Source organism: Erinaceus europaeus, chromosome 13 (genome assembly GCF_950295315.1).
Source record: "Erinaceus europaeus chromosome 13, mEriEur2.1, whole genome shotgun sequence".
Taxonomy (NCBI): Eukaryota; Metazoa; Chordata; class Mammalia; order Eulipotyphla; family Erinaceidae; genus Erinaceus; species Erinaceus europaeus.
Genome location: NC_080174.1, coordinates 32,684,001 through 32,705,563, shown reverse-complemented (window position 1 = coordinate 32,705,563; position 21,563 = coordinate 32,684,001). Strand labels below are relative to the sequence as shown.

At 41.1% G+C, this 21,563-nt stretch overlaps 1 long non-coding RNA gene across 1 annotated transcript; it reads right to left on the bottom strand.

The window, feature by feature from the left end:
* Positions 1-17,608: 17,608 nt before the first annotated feature.
* LOC132542496 (uncharacterized) lies at positions 17,609-18,978 on the bottom strand. Its single transcript, XR_009553507.1, has 2 exons — positions 18,918-18,978; positions 17,609-17,776 (listed from the first exon to the last, which is right to left on the bottom strand). It is a non-coding gene; the product is annotated as an uncharacterized LOC132542496 (long non-coding RNA).
* Positions 18,979-21,563: the final 2,585 nt, after the last annotated feature.

Genomic DNA, 21,563 nt, shown 5'->3' with positions numbered 1-21,563 from the left:
TTTTGCACTTGTTTATAGATACATGTGAACATATGCTCTCTCTCACAGAACCTGTTCTATATCTAGGTTTTGGGACTTTGTTAGAAAGTGATCCACCTGGGATGGAATTAGAGAATGTTATGAAAGGAAAGGTCTCACCCAAGTAATGAAGCTGAAGGGTTGTCATTCCACACCTGAAGTCTCTGGACACAATCTGAGCTGAAGCATGTTGAGGTGGCACTCTTTGTGTTGATTAGGTTTGGATCAGCAGATGTAATATTATTTGATATGGATTGGGAGGGGCATGCGGGAAAGTGGGCCCTATCCTAAGGTTCCAGGACTGGGAGAAATATAGGCTCTATCGTGGAGATGTGAGGTTCCTGCTGTCTTAGGGTTCAAAAAGACAATCCATAGTTAATGTTATCATCACATTATTTGGTAATTGGGTTAACTTTGAAAAGTCCTTTTGTTAGGGTTTTCTGTATAGTACCCAGTATCTTGTAAATAGCTGTGCCACTGGTTGCCTCTGATCTACTTGGTCTAGGCTTTTGAGAGAGTCTGCATATCAAATACACAGCCTATATATTGAAAAGACTCAGTCTGTGTTTTAAAAACTTCGAGGCATACAATTAATTTTCCCCCTCTCATATTAATTAACTAGTGATTTATATGACTACACTTTACTAGGAGTGTACATAAACACCATTTCCACCACCAAAGGACTGTGTCCCTTCCCACCCACCCACCCCCTCCCCCCACCGGCCCAGGAAGCTGCATGTCTACCCCTCACCACAGGGTTTTTACTTTGGTGCTCTACTTTCAATTTAGTCAGATCCTGCTTTTAGTTTCCCTTTCTGATCTTCTTTCTCAACTTCTGTTGATGAGTGGGATCATTCCATACTCATCTTTATCTTTCTGACTTAGCTCACTTAACATAATTCCTTCTAGCTTTGTCCAAGATGGGTCAGAGAAGGTGGGTTCATTGTTCTTGATAGCTGTATAGGATAACACTTTTTTTTAAGTTCATGTGTTTCAGTTTCCTACAGTCCACATATAGGAATATATGAAAACCTTCCAGTAGTTTTCTTTAATCTACAGTACGTTACTTTATGCAATCTTAAGCCAGAGCTCAACAGGAGTTAAATAGGTGTTGGGGGGAGGAGCCCCTCCCTTTCTGAGCTTTCTGGGAGTTGAGGGGCAGGGAAGGAACTCAAACTAGGGTCTTTTTGGGGAATAAAAACACTTTGATTTATTTTTAGAAAAACACTTCTTTTTAGATGAAGAAAAAAGGCAAATAGAAGGATTGTTGTTTACTTTTAGTACATATGGGGAAAGAATAGAGGTTTTCTTTTACCCCCCGCCCCCCGGCCTCCTTAGTCCTCAGTTTAAATACGTAACACAACAAAAGAGAAATCTCTTCCAGAAAACTTTTAGGGAAAAAAGTTTAGAGGCCACTTCCTAACAACTGCATTGGCTCAGAAGGGAATGCAGAATCCTCTGGCCAGGCTTAAGTCTTATTCAACAATATGGCTGCCAATAGCAACAGATTTTCTCATGAGAGAGGAGAGAGAGAAAGAGAGAGAAACACTTCTGTCTGAAGCTTAGTATATTCTGTTCAGCTCTACTGGGCTTAGTCAGGTCCTGAAAAACTCTTCCTGAAGGGGGAATTGGGCAGATGTCTGAACAAAACTGAGACTCTGATTCAGAATAGGGAAGACAGGATGTTGGGGAGATAACCCAGCATGTTAGAGCACAGGTCTCACGTGTCTGGGTGCCCAGGTTTGATCGCTGGCACCATGAGATACTAGGGCTGAGCAGTGTATTGGTCTCTCATAAAAGTAGACAGGACTTTACTTTTTTTAAGAGGATAGATGCCAAACATCAGTGAAATGCTTCTATAGGCAGACTTCTAACATGGCTTTGCTGCTGTCTACAGATGTCTGTAAGGGGTCTTGCTAATCCAGGTTGAGGAGATAGCATAATAATTATGTAAAGAGACTTTCAAGCCCGAGGTGTCAAATTCCCAGGTTCCCAAATTCCTGGCAGCACTAGAGCTGAACAGTGCTATAAACTAGAGCTTAACAGTGCTCTGATCTCTCTGTCTCTCTGTCTCTCTCTGTCTCTCTCTCTATCTTTCTCTTTCTCTCTCATTAAAATAAAACACAAAAGAGGTCTGGGCCATGACACACCTGGTTGAATGCATATTACCATGGTCCAGCATAATTGTTATGCAAATAGATTCAGAGGCTACAGGTCCCAGGTTCAATCCCCTCCTCCCTGCACCACTATGTTAAGAACTGAGCAGTGCTCTTGTGAATGAATGAATAAACAAATAAAGGTATTTTTATGATGCTAAAAATGAATGATAATTTTGACAGGGGAGATAGCATAATATGCATTTTATGCCTGAGACTCCAGAGTCCCAGGTTCAATCTGCCAAACTACCATAAACCAGAGCTGAGCAGAGCTCTGATCTTTCACTCTGTATCTTTCTTATTAAAATAAAATATATGGGAGCTGGGTGGTGGCACAGCAGGTTAAATGCACATGGTGCAAAGTGCAAGGATATCAGTTACAGCCCTAAGCTCCCCACCTGCAGGGGAGTTGCTTCACAGGCGGTGAAGCAGGTCTGTAGGTGTCTATCTTTCTCTCCCCCTCTGTATACCCCTCCTCTTTCCATTTATCTCTATCCTATCCAATAACAGCAATAACAACAAGGGGAAGGGTAACAAAATGAGAAAGAATTACCCCCAGGAGCAGTGGATTCGTAATGCAGGCAACAAGCCCCAGCAATAACCCTGGAAGCACAAAAAACAGAGAGAGAGAGACCTGCACTGTAAACCATTAACCCCCAATAAAAATGTTTAAAAAAATAAAACATATTTTTAAAGAGATGCTCATCCATTTGACAAGTATTTTGGAATGTGTCCATTGGCCACATATCATATCTATCAAGAGATAGTAAGATTATAACTACCATTGTCTTCTGACTATAAAGGAAAGAAGGGAGAAATAATCTTCAGTGTGGTCAGCCTTTTGAATCACATGGTAGTGCGTACAAAAATTGTGCAGCCCTGACTCCCTCTGCTGGAAACATAGCAGAACTGTTTAAGGCCGCTTGTACTCTTTGTTTTTAAGAGAAATACACAGACTTCTAGAGGAGGACAGTTGCACCAGCTTTTGAAAAACAACAACAAAGGGCAGGAAGGGACACTTTTTGCCATTCAAATCCACAAAGGAGGGTGGGATATACTACTTAAATCAACCTCCCCCTCTCGCCCCCAAGGGGCATTTTCTTTTACACAGGTGGAAGCAGAAAGGAGCTGGAAAGCCAGAGCTGGATATGGGGGCTTAGGTCTAAGGCTTTCAGATCTTCCTGCTTCCTGGAATGACTCCACAAATGTCCTTCCAGAATAAGACCCACAATAAACCTTAAGGAACCTTTGTTGTTTTGAAGGGACAAGATTGGCAGGGACTTGGTGAAGTAGAGACTCAGTTGTGTTTTTGTATCCAAGTTTAGTTTTTAACATATTAAACAAAAGAGTTCCTATAAGTAGATCACCCAGAGTTCTCACCAATCTCTAGTCACCCTCTTCCTCAACCTGTTCTTCTGGGGCATTTTTTCATGAAGTTCAAGTGTAACTTTACAAAAACATCCTCTAGTTCATTTTCAATGGACTGAGTAAGTCCATTGAAAATATTGTGTAAGATATTGTGGGGAAAGGAGGAAAGACCTCAAGATTGATCAATGCCTAACACCAGTGACCTGACAAGCCTGTTCTGGGCTTGCTTCAAAGGGAGGGGGCAGGAGGGGCTTTTAGCATTATATACATAATCTGAGGGCCGAATCTAAAACATAGCGATTTGTGTTGTCTTCCAAAGCAATCCAACTGCAGGTTACAGAGGAATGATCCTTATATATTAACAAAACACTCCCAGTGTATTCCATGCAGCTCTAAGCACAATAAGATCCAGAAGTATCTCCCTCATACCACGGCCCAAGATTTCTAGCTAAGTCTTTCTGGATTTATTTCTTGAACAAGAGGATGCAATCAGGACCTGACTGTCCTATGAGCAAACTACCTCCCTCTACATCCCCCCATATTCTGGGCAGATAAGGTGATATCTCAGGGGCCTAGGGCCCTCATCGATGTAGTGGTTGGCATTACCTTACTAGTTTTCCCTTGTGTTGGAAAACTAGTATCTATATTATTTTCTCTTCCTCTTCCTGCTTAATTACTGCTGAAAGAAAGCTGCTTCTAACACCATAAATTCTCAATTTTGTAAAGACAGGCAGAGAGGCAACGAAAGTGAGAAACCATAGCACCATAGCTTCCTTCACGTGGTGGTCAGGCTGGAACCTAAGTAGTGCACATGACAAAACAGCACACTATCCAAGTGAACTCTTTTTGCCAGCTCTTTTCTGCCCCTTCCCCCCATAGAAAGATCAAGATAGAGGGGGAAAACTTCCGCACCAAAGCAGGGGACCAGACTCAAACCTGGGTCATGTCTATGACAAAGCAGAGCACTAGAGCCATTTTTTTGAAAAGCACAGGTTCCCTGTCCCCCCCCCCCCTTTGGCCAAAAAATATGACTACCACCCCCCTCTGTGATTTGGTATCTGCATGACTCCATCAGTGTTTTTTGTTTGTTTGAGCTGTTCTTCTTCTCCTTCTTCTCCTTCTCCTTCTTCTAAAAATAGAGGATAAGAGTGAGAGGAGACCAGGCAGTGGGGCACCCAGTGGAGTGCACACGTTGCCATGTCCAAGAACCCATGTTCAAGCCTCAGGTTCTCTACTTGCAGAAGGGCCCTGAAGAAGTCCCTTTTTCTCTTCCCCTTTATCTCTCCCTTCCCCTTCAGTTTCTCTCTCTATCCAAAAAGGAAAGGGGGAAAACAGAGGGAGAAAGTAAAGGAGAAGGAGGAAAAGGAGAAAGAGAAACACCGTAACAGCACTGCTGAAGCTTACTCTTTGTGGGTGCTGCCATGTGGTGGTCCTGGACTCCTGCATGCATGCATGCTCTTGCAGCTAAGCTTCCTGCCAGTCCCTAAAATTTTATTTCATGTTGAATAAAGTTTCTTTCTGTTTGTGGGTTTTGTTTATTGCCTCATGGGCCTAGTTGGACTTAGTTTTAGAAATTCTTGATAAGAAAAAAGTAGCAATTACACCTCCAACTCTATCAGTGTGGGTATTGGGGCCCTGAAGTATCATATTATCTGTCCCAGGACATGTGGCTAATAAGTCAGAAAGTGTCTGCTTCAGATCCCAGGGTCTGTGATTATCCATTGTCTCTATATTTGCTCCTCTTCTAGAAATGTTTGGTCTATCTTCTTAACATGGTGTTCAAAATATTTAAATGGCAACTCAGCTCTTTCAGTTAATTAGCTTCAGATTACTCCTTGTTAATTAGAGTAACTGATTCATCTGAATGAAACTGAGGGTTTTTTGTTTTGTTTTGTTTTGTTTTGTTTTTGGCAGTGGTAAGAATGAAATCTTAAAATGAGAAGCCACATTTGGAACTCTTCAGTCTTGAAGAAAGGAATGTACTTTGGATTTATAGTAAACAGGCTTAAGCTGAACTTGTGGGTAAATGAATGCATAGCAGGAAAGGATATAATACTCCTGCAATTTGATGGAAGACTACTTAACTCTTCTTTAGTATGTGGCAGTCTTGATTCATAATTTATCTTAAAACCAGTTAACATAAGTCTCACTTGAAAAATGTGCTGCTTTGCCATGTGTGTGACCCAGGTTTGAGCCTGGCCCTCACTTCATTGGAGGAAATTTTGGTACAGTTAGAGGAAGATTAGGACTCAGAACTTTTTTTATTATTATTAATACCATTCCCACCACCAAAGGTCTGTGTCCATATCCCTTTAGTGAAGCTGAAAAGCTACCCTCACCTTGCACCCAGAGATTTTTACTTTGGTGCCATACTCCAAATTCAGTCAGATTCTGCTTTGAGTTTCCCTTTCTGTTCTTTTTTCTCAAGTTCTGTTTATGAGTTGTATCATCCCATACTTGTCTTTGTCTTTCTGACTTATCTCACTTAACATAAATCCTTCTAGCTCCATCCAGGATGGGTCAGAGAAGGTGGGTTCATTATTCTTAATAGCTGAGTAATATTCCATTGTGTATATATACCACAACTTTCTCAGCTGTTCATCTGTTGTTGGGCACCTGTATTATTTCCAGATTTTGGCTATTACAAATTGTGCTGCTATAAACATATCTTTCTGGGTGGGTATATTTAACTCTTTAGGATATATCCCTAGGAGAGGAATTTCTGGATCTTAAGGAAGGTCCATTTCTAGCCTTATGAGGGTTCTCCAGACTGTTTTATAGGGTTGGACCAATTTACATTCCTACCAGTAGTACAGGAGGGTCCCTTTGTCCCCACAACCTCTCAAGCATTTATTGTTGCTGTTGTTTCTGATATATAACATTCTTACAGTGGCAAGGTGGTATCTCACTGTTGCCTTTATGTGCATTTCTCTGACAATCAGTGACTTGGAGCAATTTTTCATATATCTGTTTGCCTTCTGTATCTCTGCTATAGTGAATATTCTGTTCATATCCTCTCCCCACTTTTGAATTAGGACCCAGAACTTTTGTGGCCAGGATCATTTTTTTTTTTTTTTTTTTTTTGGCTCTACCACTGAGAGGAAAGGGAATTTGGAGGACAAGGAGGAAGTCAGTCCCTTTGTTTCCTTTACCTAGAGGGAAGGAAAAGTAATTAAAAGTATTGCCAGAAGTAGTTATGTATGTAGTCATGTCTTAGAAAAGAAGGCTGAAGCCTGGGACTTTAGAAAGTGCATAAAAGAGCTGGATTTCTTGAGGTGTAGCTATGGAGTAGCAGCAGACTCTTCCTTTTTCCAGTCAACTAGGAAAAGCCAATGAAAATCACCTGAAAACTCAAGAAAACATGACCAGAGTCTCTTCAGAAACTCACCAAGCCACTGGTGAGTAAACACATGTGGCTCATAGACAGAAAAGTGGTAAAGGAAAGATTCCCAGGACTAAAAGGCCTTCTCAGGGATGGTTGGAACCAAACTGGGAGGTTGGCAACTGAAGTGCACCACTTCTTGGGCTGAGTTAAACAACTGTTAGAGAAGAAGAAGGAGGAGGAGGAGGTGGGGGGAGAAGGAGGAGGATGAGAAGAAGAAGAAGGGAGTCGGCCGGTAGTGCAGCAGGTTAAGCAAACATGGCAAGGCGCAAGGACCAGAGTAAGGATGCCGGTTCAAGCCCCCAGCTCCCTACTTGCAGGGGAGTCACTTCACAGGCAGTGAAGCAGGTCTGCAGGTGTCTATCTTTCTCTCCCCTTCTCTGTCTTCCCCTCCTCTCTCCATTTCTCTCTGTCCTATCCCACAACAGCAACATCAATAACAACAATAATAATTATGACAACAATGAAAAGTAACAAGGGCAACAAAATGGAAAAAAAATTTTTTAAAACAGAAGAATAAGAGGAGGAGGAGGAAGAAGAGGAAGAATAAGAGGAGGAAGAAGAGGAAGGAAGGAAGGAAGGAAGGAAGGAAGAAAGAAAGAAAGAAAGAAAGAAAGAAAGAAAGAAAGAAAATCACATAAGCCACAGGTGAGTACAGACACATGTGGCTTGTGGACAGAAAGGGGATGATGGAGTCATTCCCAGGATTAAAAACCAGTGCCCAGGGATGGCTGGCACCAAACTGGAAGATTGGCGGCAGAGCTGCACCACTTCCAGTTCTGAGTTTAAGCAACAACGAATTGTTAAAAAGAAAAAAAATCAGGGGATGGGAGGTAGCACAGCAGGTTAAGCACACATGACAAAAAGCACAAGGACCAGCAGAAGGAACACAGTTCGAGCCTCCAGCTCCCCACCTGCGGGGGAATTGTCTGGCTAACTAACTGCTAGTGGTTAAACTGCTTCAATCCTTGCTTCAGTTGCTATTGTAATTTATGAGGTTGATGCTTGCATTTGTCATAAAGGTATTTAGTACAGTCTTGCTTGTACTCAAAACACAACGACTGAGGAACAACAAAACATAAAAATAAGAAACACATTAATCAAAAAAATGGGTAGATCAAGAGCAAATAAAACTGCTACTACAATGAATGAAGACAAGAGCCCAGAAGAAAATACAAATCAGCCAGAAGTAACCGTAGATAAAAAAAGTATGCAAGCAATAATAAACTTATTAATAACAGAAATGAAAACAACTTTGGAGGAAAGGAATGGCAGTATTAGGGAAACAACAGATGAGACCCTCAAGGAAAATACTGATTACCTTGAGGCAATTAGAGAACTGAAAGCTGAAATAGCTGAACTGAGGAAAGCAGCTGAGGAAAGGAAAAGCAGGCTAACAGAAGCAGAAAACAAAATTAGTCAGACAGAGGATGAGCTAGAGAAAACTAAGAAAGAGGTGAAAGAGCTCAAAAAGAGATTGAGAGACACTGAAAACAACAACAGAGACATATGGAATGATCTAAAAAGAAGCAACATTCTTATCATTGGACTGCCAGAGGAAAAAAGAGAGGAAGGGGAAGGAAACATTCTAGAGGAAATTATAGAAGAAAATTTCCCAGACCTGAACAACAGAGAGGACATTAAGATTCAAGAGGCCCAGACACTTCCAAACAGAATCAACCCAGACCTGAAGACACCAAGACACATCATAGTCACAATGAGAAGTAAGGATAAAGAAAGTATCCTAAAGGCTGCAAGAGAAAAACAAAAAGTCACATACAGGGGAATACCCATAAAACTATCAACAGACTTCTCCACTCAAACTCTAAAAGCCAAAAGAGAATGGCAAGATATCTATCGAGCCCTGAATGAAAAAGAGTTTCAACCAAGGATAATATATCCTGCTAGACTTTCATCCAAACTAAATGGAGGGATCAAAACCTTCTTAGACAACAGTTAAAGGAAGCAACCATAACCAAACCGGCCCTGGAAGACATTCTAAAAGACCTCTTATAAACAAGAACTTCACTATAATACTTGCCATATATCAGAGCAAATAAAAATTTGTTGAACAATGGCACTACAATACATTAAATCCATAATATCAATAAATGTCAATGGCTTAAACTCACCCATCAAAAGGCACAGAGTGGGAGGATGGATAAGAAAACATAACCCAACCATATGCTGCTTGCAAGAATCCCATCTGACACAACAAGATAAACACAGACTTAAAGTGAAAGGATGGAAACTATCATACAGGCTAATGGACCACAAAAAAAGCTGGAACAACCATTCTCATCTCTGACACAATAGATTTAAAATTAAATAAAGTAATAAAAGATAGGCAATGATCAGAGGATCAATCAGCCAAGAAGACTTAGCAGTTATTAACATCTATGCACCCAATGAGGGACCATCTAAATACATCACGTACCTACTGAAAGAACTTAAAAATACATCAATAGTAATACAATAATAGTGGGAGATTTTAACACCCCACTCTCACACTTAGATCAACAAAGCAGAGAATCAACAAAGAAACAAGAGAATTAAATGAAGAGATGGTTAGACTAGACCTCCTGGACATTTTCAGAGCCCTTTGCCCCCCAAAAACTAGAATACACATTCTTCTCAAATCCACACAACACATACTCAAGGATAGACCATATGTTAGGCCACAAAGACAGCATCAATAAATTCAACAGCATTGAAATCATCCCAAGTATCTTCTCAGACCACAGTGGAGTAAAACTAACATTTAACAACAAACAGAAAATTATTAAAAGTTACAGAATTTGGAAACTAAACAACATACTGCTTAAGAACTACTGGGACAGAGAGTCACTCAAGCAAGAAATTCAAATGTTCCTGGAAGCAAGTGAAAATGAAGACACAACCTATCAAAATATTTGGGACACAGCTAAAGCAGTACTGAGAGGGAAACTCATAGCCATACAATCACATATTAAACATCAAGAAAAAGCTCAAATAAACGACCTTACTGCATACCTCAAGGACTTAGAGGAAGAGGAACAAAGGAACCCTAAAGCAACCAGAAGGACAGAAATCACTAAAATTTGAGCAGAACTAAACAACATCGAAAATAAGAGAACCATACAGACGATCGATGAAGCCTAATGCTGGCTCTTTGAAAGATTAAACAAAATTGACAAACCCCTAGCCAGACTCACTAAACAAAAAAGGGAGAAGATTCAAATTAATAGAATTGTAAAGGATAGAGGAGATATCACAATTGACACCACAGAAATCCAGAAAATCATGTGAAACATCTATGAAAAACTATACGCCACCAAGCTAGAGAATCTGGAAGAAATGGAACAATTCCTAGAAATATATGCCCTTCCAAAACTGAACCAAAAAGAACTACAAAACCTAAATGCACCGATCACAGACAAAGAAATCAAAACCGTTATTAAGAATCTCCCCAACAACAAAATTCCTGGACCAGATGGCTTCACAAATGAATTCTACAAAACCTTCAGGAAACAGTTAGTACCCATACTTCTAAAGCTTTTCCATAAGATCAAAGAAACAGGAACTCGGGAGTTCTATGAAGCCAACATCACCCTGATACCAAAAGCAGATAGGGACACAAAACAGGAAAAACAAAAAGGAAAACTACAGACGAATATCTCTGATGAACATAGATGCCAAAATATTAAACAAGATCTTGGCCAACCGGATACAGCAGCATATCAAAAAGATTGTTCATCACGACCAAGTGGGATTTATCCCAGAAATGCAAGGCTGGTTCAACATACATAAGTCAATCAATGTCATTCACCACATCAATAAAAGCAAAGCCAAAAACCACATGATTATCTCAATAGATGCAGAGAAAGCCTTTGACAAAATCCAACACCCATTCATGCTCAAAACCCTACAAAAAAGGGGAATAGATGGGAAATTCCTCAAGATAGTGGAGTCTATATATAGCAAACCTACAGCCAACATCATACTCAATGGACAGAAGCTGAAAGCATCCCCCCTCAGCTCGAGGACTAGACAGGGCTGTCCACTGTCACCATTACTCTTCAACATAGTATTGGAAGTTCTTGCCATAGCAATCAGGCAAGAGAAAGAAATTAAAGGAATACAGATTGGAAGGGAAGAAATCAAGCTCTCACTATTTGCAGATGATATGATAGTATACATAGAAAAACCTAAAGAATCCAGCAGAAAACTACTGGAAGTTATTAGGCAATATAGCAAGGTGTCAGGCTACAAAATCAATGTACAAAAATCAGTGGCATTTCCTTATGCAAACACTAAATCTGAAGAAGAAGAAGACATCCAGAAATCACTCCCATTCACTGTTTCAGCAAAATAAATAAAATACTTAGGAATAAAGCTGACCAAAGAAGTGAAAGACTTGTATACTGAAAACTATGAGTCACTATTCAAGGAAATAGAAACTGATACCAAGAAATGGAAAGACATCCCATGCTCATGGATTGGAAGAATAAATATCATCAAAATGAATATTCTTCCCAGAGCACTATACAAATTTAATGTGATACCCATCAAAGTTCCACCAAGCTTCTTTAAGAGACTAGAACAAAAACTACAGTCATTTATCTGGAACCAGAAAACACTTAGAATTGCCAAAACCATACTGAGGAAAAGAAACAGAAATGGAGGCACTCCCAGACCTCAAACTTTATTATAAAGCCATCATCATCAAAACAGCATGGTACTGGAACAAAAATAGGCACACAGACCAGTGGAACAGAATTGAAAGCCCAGAACTAAACCCCCACACCTATGGACATCTAATCTTTGATAAGGGGCCCAAAGTATTAAATGTAAGAAGAAGGCTCTCTTCAATAAATGGTGCTGGGAAAACTGGGTTGTAACATGCAGAAGAATGAAATTGAACCACTTTACCTCACCAGATACAAAAATCAACTCCAAATAGATTAAAGACCTGGATGTTAGACCAGAAACAATCAAATACTTAGAGGAAAACATTGGTAAAACACTTTCCCACCTAAACCTCAAGGACATCTTTGATGAAACAAACCCAATTGCAAAGAAGACTAAAGCAGAAACAAACAAATGGGACTATATCAAATCGAAAAGCTTCTGCACAGCCAAAGAAACTATTAAACAAAGAGACCCTTAACAGAATGGAAGAAGATCTTTACATGCCATACATCAGACAAGAGACTAACCACCAAAATATACAAGGAGCTCAGCAAACTTAGCACCAAAAAAGTAAATGACCCCATCCATAAATGGGCATAGGATATGAACGGTACATTCACTCCAGAGGAGATCCAAAAGGCTAACAAACATATGAAAAACTGCTCCAGGTAGCTGATTGTCAGAGAAATGCAAATAAAGACAACATTGAGATGCCACCTCACTCCTGTAAGAATGGCATACATCAAAAAGGACAGCAGCAACAAATGCTGGAGAGGCTGTGGGGACAGAGGAACCCTTTTGCATTGCTGGTGGGAATGTAAATTGGTACAGCCTCTGTGAAGAGCAGTCTGGAGAACTCTTACAAGGCTAGACATAGACCTTCCATATGACCCAGTAATTCCTCTCCTTGGATTATACCCCAAGGACTCCATAACACCCAACCAAAAAGAGGTGTGTACTCCTATGTTCATAGCAGCACAACTCATAATAGCTAAAACCTGGAAGCAACCTAGGTACCCAACAACAGATGAATGGCTGAGAAAGGCGTGGTATATATACACAATGGAATACTATGCAGCTACTAAGAACAATGAACTTAACTTCTCTGACCCATCTTGGTCAGAGCTAGAAGGAATTATGTTAATTGAGCTAAGTCAGAAAGATAAAGATGAGTATGGGATGATCCCACTCATCAACAGAAGTTGAGAAAGAAGATCAGAAAGGGAAACTAAAAGCAGGATCTGACTAAATTGAAAGTAGGGCACCAAAGTAAAAACCCTGTGGTGAGGGGGCTGGACTTGCGGCTTCCTGGGCTGGAGGGGGCTGGGGGTAGGGGTGGGTGGGTAGGATGGGACACAATCTTTTGGTGATGGGAACGGTGTTTATGTACACACCTATTAAATTGTAGTCATATAAATCACTGTTTAATTAATATGAGAGGGGAAAAATTGATTGTCTAACAAAAGGACTTTTCAAAGTTAACCCAATTACCAAATAATGTGATGATAATAATAACTATTCCATTGTCTTCTTGAACCCGAAGACAGTAGGAACCTCACATTTCCACTATAGCGCCTAAACTTCCCCCAGTCCTGAGACCCTAGGGTAGGGCCCACTTTCCCATATGCTTCTCCCAATTCTTATCAAATAATATTGCATCTGCTGATCGCAAACTAACCAATGCAATGAGTGCCACCCCAGCATGCTTCACTTCAGACTGTGTCCAGAGACTTCAGGTGTGGAACAACAACCCTTCAGCTTCATCACTCGGGTGAGACCTTTCTTTTCATAGTATTCTCTAATTCCATCCCATGTGGTTCACTTCCTAACAAAGTCCCAAAACCTAGATATAGACTAGGTTCCAGGAGATAGAGCATATGGGTGTGGTGTGGAACTATACATTGTACTCTTAAAATATTGTAATAAATTATTAATAAAAATATTTATTTTATTATTTTTTATTTTTTTGCCTCCAGGGTTATTGCTGGGGCTTGGTGCCTGCACCACAAATCCACTGCTCCTGGAGGCTTTTCATTTTTCCCCTCTTTTTGTTACCCTAGTTGCTTTTATGGTTATTATTATTGTTGTTGTTATTGATGTCATTGTTGTTGGATAGGACAGAGAAATGGAGAGAGGAGGAAAGACAGAGAGGGGGAGAGAAAGATAGACACCTGCAGACCTGCTTCACCACTTGTGAAGCGACCCCCCTGCAGGTGGGGAGCCAGAGGCTTGAACCGAGATCCTTATACCAGTCCTTGCACTTTGCACCATGTGCACTTAACCGGCTGTGCTACCACCTTACCCCCAATAACAAATTATTTTTAAAGGGGAGACTCTACCTGAAACCTGTTAACAAAAAACAAACATAACTCCCTGCCCTCCAAAACTAAAAAAAATAAAACATTTATTTTATTTTATCTTATCTTATATGAGGTAGAAAGCTTGGCATAAGAGAGAGAAAAAGAGGGAGGGATCCTGGTGCTGCACTAAAATCAAACCAGGAATTTCAGGCATGCAAATCCCGCACTCTACCAGTTGAGCTGTTTTTTCCCAGATGCAGGAGATACTAAGAATCAGAAAAACTATCAGTGCAACCAGTACCACCTAGACATGTTTCACTTCGGACTGCATCCAGAGACATCAGGCATAGAATGTGAACCCACCAGTTTCATTACTCTGGTGAGACCTTTCCTAGCTCATAGGACTCCTTAAATTCATTTAAGGTGGTACACGTCTTAACAAACCTCAAAACCTAGATATAGACCAGGGTCCATGAGCTAAAGCATATGTACATGTATTCAGAAGTTGGGGGAAAACATATACCTTAAAGCAAAAGTGCACAGTAGTTTGCAGTGAGTCAATAAATGTAGCAGGCAAGTAGAAACACCTAAAAAGACACCATAAAGTACCTAATGAAATAGTTTCTACTTGTTGGTATGCTTCTAATTCTGCTTCTAAAAACCCCTTCTATTTCATTGGTTTAATCCCCCCTGCTTAACACTGTATTCTATATACATAACCACTGTTAACTAAGCACTACCCTGCCTATAGGGCATTGGTTTAATCCCCACTAGTTCATGATGTTTTTGCTCTACCCCCTCTCGTAGTACACCCTGATTTGCACCAGTCACTTTTCACTCCACCCTCTCTATGTCACATCCTGTTTACACCCTACTTGGCAAGTATATTAGTTTAGTTTAGCTTAGCTTGGCTTAGATTGTGCTGTGTTCTGCATGAATAAAGAGATACTGCATACAGCTCAGCCATGAGTTCCTGGTCATCTGTCTCCACCCGTAAAGCTAGTCTGACATAATGGCGCCCTGAACAGGGACTGGCATCTACTTAGACCTAGATACCCTCCTCACCTACCTTCTATTGCACCTCCCTCAACCACTCCAAAGCTAACCTTGTCAAAGTAAGGACTACAAAAGCTGAATAAGGGCAAGAGACTGGCATACTTTAATGGTGACTCTTTAGTTACTATCAGGCCACTCCATCACCTAGGGCCCTAATCAGGGAGTGCTGGGACTCCCACACAGACATGATAGGCCTAGACCTCTAACAGATCCCTCTCGCCACTGCCACTGGTTATCTCCATCAGAAACAACACAATGAACCCCTGTGTGAGCCCCTATATGGCCTTGCCCTCAATGTGGATCAACAATGGTAGGGACTTCCATTCTTCAAAGGGAGGTTAGATAGCATACTTTACCTACCACCCGAGGAAGATGGGTCCTGAAATTGACACAGCCTGGAATATTCCTAGCAGTGACCATGGAATGTGAGCTGAGACCTACAGGGATGCAGAAGTTACATAGGCTCATGTGCTGACTGTGAGCCCCAGATCAAATCAATGGAGTTTACAGTTAACAATATTAGTATGCTTTTCCCATATTTAGGAGCTACTCTCTTCCCTGATCCAGATATGACACCATCTCCCCAGACAATAACTTAGGTCACCTGCATGTTAGATGTCAAGATCAGGCAAAAACTAGTAGGGTCATGGGCCCCTTGGAATATACCTAAAATAGACCTACTAGATTTTTCCAGAACAAAGACTCCAAATCTTCATCCACAATATTCCAGCCTTTAGGTTCATTATTAGTCAACAATTTGCTTTGCTTTTGTCTTAACTCTTTTTCAGCCACCAGGTTCCAGATAATATACCATGATGCCAACTGGACTTCCCAGGGCAGGTGTCCACACCATTGTTGGTCTGCTTCTAAATTCTGCTTCTAAGACCCCTTCTGTTACATTGCTTGCTGCTGTGGTCTATTTACATACTCATTGTTTTGCCCGCACTGGTTTAATCCCCATTGGTTCCCGTGCTTTTTCCTTCTCCCCATCCCCATCCTATGTACTTCCTCTTCCTAACACTTCCACCTCAGAAGATATATAGGACAGGATTGTGATTAGAGATTAGGTTGTTGAACTGCATCCCCGCTCATCAGTAAAGATTGAACTGCATTCCCAGCTCAGCCTTTAGTCCCTGGTCGTCTCTCTCCTGCCTGTGAAGCTAGCCCAGCATCTGGCACCCGGAACTGGGACCAGCACACCATGTGTCCTGAAGCCCCACCTCCCCAGATCCCTGCCCCACTAGGGAAAGAGAGAGACAGGCTGGGAGTATGAATCAACCTGTTAATGCCCATGTTCAGTGGGGAAGAAATTACAGAATCCAGACCTTCCATCTTCCGCACCTCAGAGGATTAAAGAATAGAAAAGCTATCAGGGGAGGAAATGGGATACGGAGTTCTGGTGGTGGGGATTGTGTGGAATTGTACCTCTCTTATCCTATGGTCTTTTCAGTGTTTCCATTTTATAAATAAAAACTAAAAAGGAGAAGAAGAAGAAGAAGAAGAAGAAGAAGAAGAAGAAGAAGAAGAAGAAGAAGAAGAAGAAGAAGAAGAAGAAGAGGAAGTAGAAGAAGAAGAAGAAGAAAAAGAAGAAGAAGAAGAACAAGAACAAGAACAAGAACAAGAACAAGAACAAGAACAAGAAAAACTAATGATATTTGTAGATATCTGTCCACCTTCTGAGGGTTAAGGATAGGCTTGTCAGAGAGTTGGGCTATAGCACAGTGGGTTAAGCGCATGTGGCCCGAAGCACAAGGACCGGTGTGAGGATCCCTGTTGGAGCCCCCCAGCTCCTCACCTGCAGAGGAGTCGCTCCACAGGCGGTCTTCAGGTGTCTTTCTCTCCCCCTCTCTGTCTTCCCCTCCTCTCTCCATTTCTCTCTGTCCTATCTAACAATGATGACAACAATAATAACTACAACAACTATAAAAAACAACAAGGGCAACAAAAGGTAAAATAAATAAATAATATTTTTTAAAAAAGGATAGGCTTTCCTCAAGGTTTTCTGAAATCACCCTGATCACTTGTTTCATGTGCACAACCAGGTGAACATCTAGGATGGCCCAGAGGGAAATACCTATCACAGTAAAGATGATTGGGGACCACTGTTTCATGCCACAGAAAGCCAAACTGTCACCTTAGTTTTTGCATTATTGCAAATTGAACCTATGATCCCACCAGCTAAAGAGTGTCAACTTTTTATATGATCCCACCCTCCAAAGAGTGTCAACTTTTTATATGGGTGTGTGGGGAAGAGTTGGAAAGATAGAGCTGGATTTCAGGACAATCATGGAAGATTCAAAAGGCCCCAAATCTTCCTGCCATGACTCCTCAAACTTCCTCCTAGAACAAAGCCCCTAATGGGTTCTAATGATTTCCTGTTGTTTCAAGAGGGCAAAGCCAACAGGGTTTGAGTCCCCAAGGCTGTCCTGTCTCCAGACTTGGTTTTAGCATATGAACTGCTGGAGTCAAGTTCAAATAATGTATGAAGACCTGGTTATCTTTGGAATAGGGAAGGGGGTGCAATAATTGATTATTGGTAGTCCCAGTTTATCTTGAGCATCTTACAGAACCAGGAATACTCCAACTAGAAGAGAGGATATTGAGGTACCCTGGATTAATCTAACTCATTTACCAATTGAAAAACAGGGACATATGGGTAATTTGGTGTGGGTTGTTTTTTTCACATGGCTATAAATGTGTAAGTGGTTTCTTCTTGAGTTCATTTCAGTACAACCACTGACTTCCTATCTTCTTTTGCCAAAGCTGGAGATAAAGTGGGCCAGTCCTTGGTGATGGCCTGATGATGACTTCTGTTTCTGAGCGATCTGTAGAAAGAGCAAAAGATAGCAATGACAGGTGGTTTTCTCGGGTAACTCTTCTTGAGTTGAACACTCAGTAGTTTCAGGAGCTACTGAATTAAGCCTCACCTAACTTGAAAATCCCCACAGCTTGTGTTCTGAAACCTCTGAATTTTTTTGTTGTTGTTTTGTTTTTCATTTTTGGCCATTGTTTTATTTGTCATTAGTAGTGTTGCAGAAATGATCCCCAAAGCACAAGACTAGAGCCAGTTCTTGGTGAAAGAGAGGAGATTATTACACTGGTGTATAGGAGACTCTGGATCACTCCAGGAAGTTTTCCCCAAACCTTTCAAAAGTACCCAGTATTACAAAGTAAGCAGGAAACAGACAAAGGCAATCTTTCACAAAATTACTATACATGTTTCTTGTCTATGACCTTGGTATGGACAGAGAAGGGGAGACCTAGTGCCTGGTATGTATCAGTCCCAAGACAGCTGGATTCCTCCCTAGTCATCTTTACCTTTAAGCACTGTTGTCCTGGGCCTATTAGCTTAGGAATGTGGAGGGAGGAGGTACAGTAGCTGCAGTCACAGAGGAAATACTGACTTAGGCTCTATGTCCCTATATCACGGAGGAAATACAATTCTCTACCAGTCACATAGATTAAAAGACCTCCATGAATCTGGAGAGTGTGTATTCTGTGTTCATCTATTCTCCATTAATAGCAGTTTAGATCACTGTGAGATTATAATTACAGTACTCACCACCACAGTCCTGTGCCCCCACCATCCCAGTAATAACCACCAAAGTTCATCATAGTTCTCTGAAAGTCCTAGAAACAGTTTGTTTACTTCTGCTTTTGTTTGTTTGTTTTTTGAAAGTTCATGTGTTTCAGCACTCTAGATTCCACATATGAGTGATACCATCCTATAGTGTTCTATTGGTTTGGTTTACGAGAACACTGCTCAACTCTGGCTTATTGTCATGCTGGGATTGAATTTAGGACCTTTGCTTCCTCAGGCATGAACATCTTTTGTATAACCATAATACTATCCCCCAGGGAGAGAGACACACAAATGCAGAGAGAGCCTCCTCTAGTGCTGTGGCACTCCCTTGTGGTGCCAGGGTTCCAAGTAGGGCAGTGAATATGGCAAGACAAGCACCTTACCTCCTGAAATACAAGCTTGTACCAAGAATTCAGCTAACTCTGGATTCTCACTATAAGCCTCTAGAAAGATAAAAATGGAAAAATCACTCTGTATTTAAGGCAAACATTCAGCCTCCTTCTGTTCTATCTCATTGATAACACACCCAAGAATTTAAACATAGCAACTCTCCCACAAGGCAATCATAGCTGTGGGCAAAGACATTTAGTGTAAAGTCAGCTGCTAAGAGGAGGTGTACCAGCATCTTCTGAAAAAAAAAAAAAGCAGATGGCACACTAGTAACAGCTCAGACTGGAGCCAGTTCAAATCTCTCTTATGTATTGACACCCCTCTAGGAGGTAGATCAGCTCAGATCTTGAGTTCTGTGTTTGTAAAATGAGAACCATAACAACAGTACTTACATTTCTGCATTTTGTGTAGTGCCCACCAATGAACCCAGGGACTTGCACATCAACAATATTGCTGAGAGGCCTCCCTGGCCCAATTTTTCATCATTTATTTATTTACTTATTTATTTTTGATAGGAGAAAGAGAAATTGAGAGAAGTGAAGAGAGAGAGGGAGACCTGCAATACTGCTTCACCACTCCTGAAACTTGACCTTTGCCAGTGAGGAGTAGGGGCTTGAACCCCAGTCCTTGTGCATGGTGATGGGTGCTGTCAACCAGGTGGGCTATTGCCCAGCCATTTACTTATTTATTTATTTTAGAGAAAGTGGCTAAGTTACCACCTGGTCCCAGTAGAATAGTACTAAGATGACTCCACTTTCTCTAAAGTAAATAAAATATCATCTTTATGCATGGTAATGTATGCACTCAAGTCCCCAGCCCCCACCTATAGGGGGGAAGCTTTAGTGAAGCAGTGCTGTAGGTGTCTTTCTTTTGCTCCCTCTCTATCTCTCCTTCCCTCTTGATTTTTCTCTGTCCTATCAAAATAAAGAAAAAGGAGACACACACACCCCTAAGAAAGAAAGAAAGAAAGAAAGAAAGAAAGAAAGAAAGAAAGAAAGAAAGAAAGAAGAAAGGAGGAAGGAAGGAAGGAAGGAAGGAAGGAAAGAAAGAAAGAAAGAAAGAGAGAGAGAGAGAAAGAAAGAAAGAAAGAAAGAAAGAAAGAAAGAAAGAAAGAAAGAAAGAAAGAAAGAAAGAAAGAAAAATGAAAGTGGGGATATGGCTACCAGGAAAACTGGATTTGTTGTGCCGGGACTGAGCTCCAGTGATAACCCTACTAGCAATAAAAAACAAGTGCACTATTCTACTACCTGGGGAGCACCTCTCCCTCGTGCTGTTCATGGTACAGCATAGCAGTGCATGTGCTCTACCTGTGAACTGTCTTCTGGACCCCAGTACTTATTTCTTAAGAAGGGAAATGAATTAATAAGCAGCAGAAGTACATGATACAGAAACTAGGCAGTGGCCCACCCGATAAAACAAACGTTACCTTGTGCAAGGACCCAGGTTCACGCCCCTGGTCTTCAACTACAGGTGTGGGGGGCGGGCTTCACTAGCACTGGAGCAGTGCTGCAGGTATCTATCCTCTCTGTCTGTCTCTCACTCTTTATCAAAAAGGAAGAAAAGAGGGGAAAATGACCACCAGGGGGAGTCAGAAGGTAGCGTAGCTAATTAAGCATGTGGCACAAAGCACAAGGACTGGTTAGGATCCCGGTTCAAGCCCCTGGCTCCAGCCTCTGGCTCCCCACCTGTAGGGGAGTGGCTTCACAGGTGGTGAAGCAGGTCTGTAGGTGTCTCTCTGTCTCTCTTCCTCTCTATCTCCCCCTTCTCTCTCAATTTCTCTCTGTCTCTATACAATAACAACAACAAAAAATGACCACCAGGAATTGTAGTCATAGTCCTGGTGATAATCATGGTAGGGGAAAAAAAAAAAAAAGACTACATAATGCATATAAAAACACTATAGTCCCTCAATGGAAATCTTGTGAATTTGTCAGACATAATACTACCACCTCATACTTCTATAGGACTTAAAGCTGACAGGTCATGTGTTCACTCATTAAGTCTCACAACCTCCTTATGGGATTTGCTAGGTTGGAATTAGTGCCTCTATTTTGCACACAAGGAACCTAAGCATCAGTGAGTCTTTCTCCACTGTAAATTGTAACAATTAAGAACCTATCTGGAATGACTCATCTCTGAACCATAAACTTGCATTTTTCAAACCAAGCTTATTCTCTTATTTGATGACAATTGTTACAGAACAATTTTTAGAAAGCTACATGAACTGATAATTCTTGCTTTGTCTTACCAAATATCACAACTTCCTCACTCAGCCCTATTATCTCTCCAAAGCAAATTTCAAACCATACACTTGCCATCTATAAGGTTCAAGGGGTACCTGTGTCTGTTGAATGTGTTTTACTGCTAAATCAGGTACACATAAACCTGCCACTTTCTTGTTTGTAAGTGCATTACTAATTTAAGTTGCTTGCTATGATTGTATAAAAGTTTGTACTTCTCCTAAAAGGAGTCATTTCAAGTGTGTATCAACAGGAGAGTGGATAAAGAAATCATGGTTTATCAAACTGTCTTTAAGACTTTGAAAGGGGGGCCGGGTGGTGGCGCACCTGGTTGAGCACACATAATGCTCAAGGACCTGGGTTCGAGCCCCCGGTTCCCACCTGCAGGGGGATAGCTTT